Here is a 6,718-nt window from a genome sequence, read left to right as displayed (position 1 = left end):
TGCTGAATCCATTTTTGTTGTTTGCGTATATATGGTTTCAGGGCTGACCTCTGCATTGAACAACCAGTAAAGGCTAATTCTCCTTCCAGCAGCCATTAGTTACCTGTAGCTCTTTTTCTGGGGTCAGGACCCCAAGCCATAATCTGTTTCTCACGTTTATGTAGCCAGAGAGACTATTTCATAAGACATTTTGATTTCCTGGTGTTCCGGTTTTTGTGTAATTACAACTGATTTTTATTTTAAATGTTTATAGGAGATTTTTTTCTAAGATTCATGCAATATAGTTTGATCACCCGAATATTGCCCACAAGACATTGGTCATTAAGACCCCATTGCTAAAGGCACCACATACTGTTGAAATAATTAATTAATAATTCTCAGTGGCCAATTCACTACCTGCTCCAATGGTTTACATTCTATAATGAACGACACACATGTATACACACACACACCCTTTATATTTTAATATGCCTTTAACAGCCCAATAGCTGGGCCATTGCCTAACCTTCATGTGTTAATCTTGAGTTATTACTTACTAATTTTATGTTCTATTTTGGCTGCCCTAAACCCAGTTGAGCAGCCCTCTGGGTTGCCCTCTTCCCGCTCCTTCACATGGCTGCTATGCCTCTCTGTCCTGCACTACTCTTAGGCATGGCATCTCTCCTCTCCTCCAAATTCTCCCCACATCATGGATCTCCTTCTCCCGCTCCATGTCCCAAACCTAGGAAATAGTAAAATCCCACCTCTGTCTATCCTCTCCAGATAGGAGCTGTTGACATCTTTATTTACCAATCAGAACTAACTGGGAGCAGGTTCTTATAAGCTTTGTGCAGATGATCGTGTGTAAGCAGTTTTTTGGGTAACATAATTAACATTAGAATACAAGCAGCTACAACACACAGTGGTCACAGAACATGAAGAAATCAAGTAGACTTCACCAGGAAGTTTCATATTATTTAAAATCCACCAAGACTTTCCTTGTGACATAACTTAGTCTTTCTGTTAAAATGTGTCAAGTGCTGTGTTGTCAGGTGGTACAAGTCATGTGGTACATCCAATACCTCTAGATGGCTTAGTGTTATTTAAGTCTTTGTAGTTACTGTTGGTGAGTAAAGGCACCAATTGTTATTGTAAATTATCATTTTAACTCATTAATATTGTGAGCCTTGCTTACATTTTAGGGTTGTGCTATTATTGGAGATATATGTTTACCCCTTGTGTGTCTTTGCAATGGCTGGTTACTTTATATTCATATTAAATATTTAATTTTGCAAATTGGGTTTCTATTTTAAATTTTTTATTGGTTATTTCATTTATTTGCACTTCAAATGTTATCGCCCTTCCCAGTTTCCCCTCCATAAGTCCCCTCTCCCCTCCTCCCTCCTCCCTGCCTTTATGAGGGTGCTCCCCCACCTGCCCACCCACTTCTGCCTCAGTGCCCTAGCATTCCTCTCTCCTGATACATCAAGCCTCCTTTGAACCAAGGGTACATATCCAGCTGGAGCCATGGGTCCCCCTGTGTACTCTTGCACATTGGGTTTCTTATATGCCATAGTACTAGACTAGTTCTTTGCTTACTTTGATGCATTTCTTTCTCTTACATTTAAAGTTATTTAAAATCTTTTTATTGTTTCATGACCTTCTTGAAATGCTAAGCTACAGTATTAACTTGTTACACATATATGAGATCCTACAGACACAATCATGTGAAAAGTGGGTATCCTGGTCCTCATAGGATTCTCACAAACCTTTAATTCTATGATATACAGGTTGGGCTTCCCAGAAGGCTCTGTAAATACAGTGAAGAAACCACCAATGGAAAGATAAAATCTAGAACGAAGATAATCAGGGATCTAATTCTGATCTTCTCATCAAACACTAGAGGGATCATGAGAGACTCTTGTTTCATGTGTTTCTAATTGAAAAGACACAGTAAAAAATATTTTTTTTAGGACTACTAGCATGACGATCCACAAATTTAGTGTCTTCAGCAATAGAAATTTACTGTCTCACAATTCTGAAGAGGAGAATCTCAGTTTCAGCTCTGGGAGTCTGTTTGATAACTTCTGAGGATTAGTAGGAGCTCTGAGTCAGGACACGTCAAAGAACTAAACTATCATTCAGGGAAATCCTAACACATTTTCTAGAGCTAGGCTTTTGATGGAGGGATGTAAAGCTATTCTTCCCGATCTATGGGCAACTCAAATGCTTGCGACAAAGCTCTGGTATTCACACAACTGTAGATTCTCAAGACTCTTGTGATTCCATAGTGGAATAAGAGAAGGTCGAAATGCAATATTCTCACTGAAATTCAACCACTTTTGTAAAAGACACACTGTATGACCTGGCAGATATTTCAAAGTTATATGAATATTGAGTTTTATAATTTTATAGATTATTTTTCTTACTGATTTTCAGGAAAAAATTTTAGTGGTTTTGCTTTTTCTATATTGCTTCCAACAGAAATGATTTTTTGTTTGTTTGTTTTTTGTTGGTGGTGGTTTTTTACATTTTTAAAGGTGGTTTCTTTTTATCCCCCTGCCATAGGATAAACTACTTATTTAAGCCATAACCTCTTGACATTGAAACTTTAACCTTATTATCTGTGACAGATCCTCAGATTCCCTGCTGAAGTGCAATACTATGCTGAAAAACTCAGAAACAGTATGAGGAAGTTTCACACAATCACAAGCTCCTAAGAATATACAATATTATCAGTTAGAAAACAATTGTGTAAAAGAATTTTTTTCTTTTATCTTGGCATGGGTGAATAGCAAGATTCTGATCTAAAACAGGTAACACATTGCTTCTCTTATGGTGACAACAAGTAAGGCAGTTCAAGGAATTCGGACTAACCAAATGAAATGCAGTTATTGGATTATCTTGCTATTCTTATCAGCTTGCTATGAACGCACTGCTCTAAATCTTTACAGCAGTCCCTTTTACAGAGTAACCCCACTCTTGATTAATCTGTCCTACAGTGCCAGTATTATTTGCACGTTTTATTTTTAAGTCAAAAGTCTGGCCAGTTGTGGCATCTGGTGAAGATGTCATCCCAGCTCTATGATCATTTACTTTCGTGGATGGAAATTCTGAAACTACAGCCCTTGTCCCTGGTCCCCGAAGGTTCACCTGTCTATTGGCAGTGCTAAGTTGAGTTGCTATTCCAGCTCCGGATCCATGATGTGCAGCACGGAAGGGCTGTTCAAAGGAGCTCATTTGGTAAGCCTAGTGGACAGGCTGTGTCTCAGCTTTCCTTTGAGAAAGTTACTTGATCCAAAAAGTCTGCTGTTGCCGTGGCAGAGGCGTGGTTTGGCTCATCTCCTGAAAAGGGAAATGGGTGTTGTAAGTCCACAACTATTAGTCCAAAGTGAGAATTATTATTTGGAGTTGTTCTTAGTTGAGAATTCATTCCTGATCGAAAGCTTTTGATGGGTATGGCTGCAAAGACTTGCTTGTCTATGGAAGAGAATGATGGCAGATTTGGAAGCGTCTGGGTGTCAGTCACAAAGTTAAGGCTCAGGCTATTCAAAAGGGATCGTTTTTTGATTAGTTCTGTCCAAAGCCTGCTGCAGAAACTTGGAGTATTCCTGCAACATGTTAGTTTTATCGGATGAGGAGCTTGATCCAACATCTCTTTTGGTGACTTCAGGTACATCAGAAGAATAGATTGATATGCTAGAAGTCACTTCGGTATCTGCAACACTGGAGGAAATCTCATTCTGCCCATTAGCTTTGTGGGAATAGTGATCCAGCAGAGTCTGCAGGACCTCATATGGAATAACGTTTTGTCTTGATTGCTCTTCATCTCCACATTCAGTGCCGGGGAATCCAGTGTGGGTACTGTGGTACTTTCATCGATGATGCTGGCTATAGCTGCTTATGTCACAGAAGGCTGAGAAGCTATGGTGCCCTGCTGTTGTTACTTGCAGCTTGAAGATCCACTTCTTCTTCTTCAGAAACTGCATGGCATTGTCGTAATTAGTACCGCTGTGCACAGGTTTGCTGGGCTCCTCCTGCAACTTATGCACTTGATCGATGTCAGCACTGCCTTCTGAGTCCAGGAATGCCTGCTTATCCACAAGTTCAAATGCATACTTGGAAACTTTGCTGTCTTCATAAGTAGACAGGGGTGAAATGGTTTGACCTTGCCCCAAGCGCTGTTTCAGACTTCTCTCACTATTGATTGAGAACCAACTTGGGTGGGTGTATTTCTCCGGATGTATTTTCTAAATGGAGCCGTCCCACTGATGGATGAGCCATTTCAACAGCATTCTCTGACACCATGTACTCATCCTTTACTTTAGTGCTTGAGGAATAAAGAGGCAGGTAATCCTTTTTTTTCTTTCTTTCTTCATGTCAGATTTGTTCAAGACACTCTCTTTGTCCATCCCAGGTGATTTCTTCTCAGTTTTTTTTTTTTCCTTTTCTTTTTTGGCAGTGAATTATCTTTTGGTGATATAGAAAAGCCAGAACCTCCCTCTGATGTCAGAAGCCCACCTTTGATGGCACATATGTTTAGATTTTTGCTGTGATTTTCATGGCACATATGTTTATGTTTTAATAAACAATCCATTCTGGAAAAATACCGTAAGCAATATTCACACTGGTTAGGCTTCTCTCCATTGTGTGTGCTTTTGTACCTCTCCATGTGATATTTCTGTATAATCTTGTACCATGTTCATCACAGTGAAATGGTTTTTCACCAGTATGGATCTTCTCATGTCTCTGAAGCACATACTTCTGTATGGAATTCATGTCACATATTTACTACATTGAAATGGTTTTTTGCCTGTAGGAATGAAGACATGTTTCTGTAAGTGATAATTTGTTCTAAAGGCAGCATTGAAGTGCTCACAAACATGAGATTTAAGGGTTTTCAAACCAAGTGATCCATCCTTGTTTATTGTAAGGATTTTTGCTGGAAAACATTGTTCCAGCTTCTTTTTCTGTCAGTCTACTGACTCTCCGACTTGTTTTTTGTCTCTCAAGAGTTGCTCAGATACATCAGTGAAAGTAATTTCCTGCTTTATACTTATGGGAACATTAAGTGCATACTGCAGTCCTTGAGGAAGCTGCTTGTGGGTGTCCTTTGCCGTAAAAAGCTGCTCTTTGTCAGTTTTCATTGTCTCCTTGTGGACCGTTAGTTCATCATGGGATATCATATCCTGTTGTCCATTTCACTCTCTTATAACACTTCATCTGCAGCACGGATCTCCTGGTGAGGCAAACTTCAGTCTTGAAGTACTGACTCCTGCACTTCTCCAGACACTCCACCCATTCCAACCATTGCCCTGGAAGACTGCATTTCATCTATGCTGCCACATTTAAGAAACAGTCCTTCCAGTTTGTCATCAGTGTTCATGGTTAAATATAACTGCCTGAGGCTGAAGTAAAAAAAAAAAATGAAGACTTCAAGGAAGGGAATGCTGTTGAGTTGAGAAAGAAATTATGGTTGAGTTTCTACATTTCATAGGCTCCAGAAACAGTCAGGAGCCTATCAGTCACTTCTGTCATCCAATGCCTCCATAAAATGGGTCAGGTATAAGCCCATCCCACCAGATCACTTGGCTACAATGATTCTTCTCTTCTATCTGCAAGCTGGCACCCAAGTGCACCCAGTAATGTTTTCAAAAGATCCCTCTATATAATAATTATATATAATTATTCTTGAGCTAATTTTACAATAAATTCCATAGAACTATAATTTTATAATATAAATAAGTTTAATTTTCAATACTTATTTCATTCCTCTGATGTCTTATGTGTTTTAAAATTTACATATGTGCATAATTAAATACTTGGAACAAAATTAATGCTTCTATATTGTACTATAAATGATGGCAGCATTTAGGACACAAACACTGTGCAGTTAGTAAAAGTACATTACAGGTGTTGCCTCTCACTGTGTAGATTTGTCATACGTTATAAAATCATGGTTCTAAGTAACATTTACTAACTGTTTATAATTTGCCGGAGAACTAAAATTATACACCAGAGCCAGTTATAATAATGTATACCAGATATTAAAGTTATTATAAAATTAATAAATTAAATAAAAGTACAATGTCATTATAAGGAAACTACAAATGAAAAAAAAAATGCTATTTTTGCATCTCGTCACATGAATCCAGATACATGATTGGTATTTGCTTCTAGTTTACTCTAGGTCTTTCAAAAGATGAGCATTAGATAAAGATTTTTGTTTGTTTGTTTTAAGAAAAAAATGCTTGTGGCTACAGGAAAACACCACATATGCTATCTGGAATTTTGAGTTTAGCTAATTCCATATGTGGTATACCCAACAGACACAGCCATTTCTCCTTCCTTGCCCCAGTATTTTTACCTATTATAAATTCTAAACTTTGTTGTTAATAAATAATAATGCTACATTAGAACTTGCTCATCTATGACCTTCCTCTCAACATACATATGTACCGCTGTGGTAGCTAGACTTCTTATTATCCTTTGATAGTTGAGTTCTCTAAACTACAACACAAAGATGTATCTTGCACAATTAAAGGAAACTGAAGAAAATCTAGTATAATGCAAAAAAATAATGTCAACAGGTTTGAAATGGAAAAACAAGTGACATTTACAAAAAAATTCAGAAAGACTTTTACCATGTCTACAGTCTGGTTTTGCTGCACAAAGGTAATTGTTTTACTTTAAAATTTTTGATTATAGTACCCTTTTTTTTTTTTTATCTTTTATTTTT

At 37.8% G+C, this 6,718-nt stretch overlaps 1 pseudogene; it reads right to left on the bottom strand.

Moving 5' to 3' along the window:
* Nucleotides 1-2,919: 2,919 nt before the first annotated feature.
* LOC117721745 (zinc finger protein 148-like) lies at nucleotides 2,920-5,365 on the bottom strand (annotated as a pseudogene).
* Between the last annotated feature and the right edge of the window lie 1,353 nt (nucleotides 5,366-6,718).

The sequence above is a fragment of the Arvicanthis niloticus genome, chromosome 16, assembly GCF_011762505.2.
Source record: "Arvicanthis niloticus isolate mArvNil1 chromosome 16, mArvNil1.pat.X, whole genome shotgun sequence".
In the NCBI taxonomy this organism is placed as follows: Eukaryota; Metazoa; Chordata; class Mammalia; order Rodentia; family Muridae; genus Arvicanthis; species Arvicanthis niloticus.
Note: the sequence above shows the minus strand (reverse complement) of the source record. Positions and strands in the feature narration are given on the sequence as shown.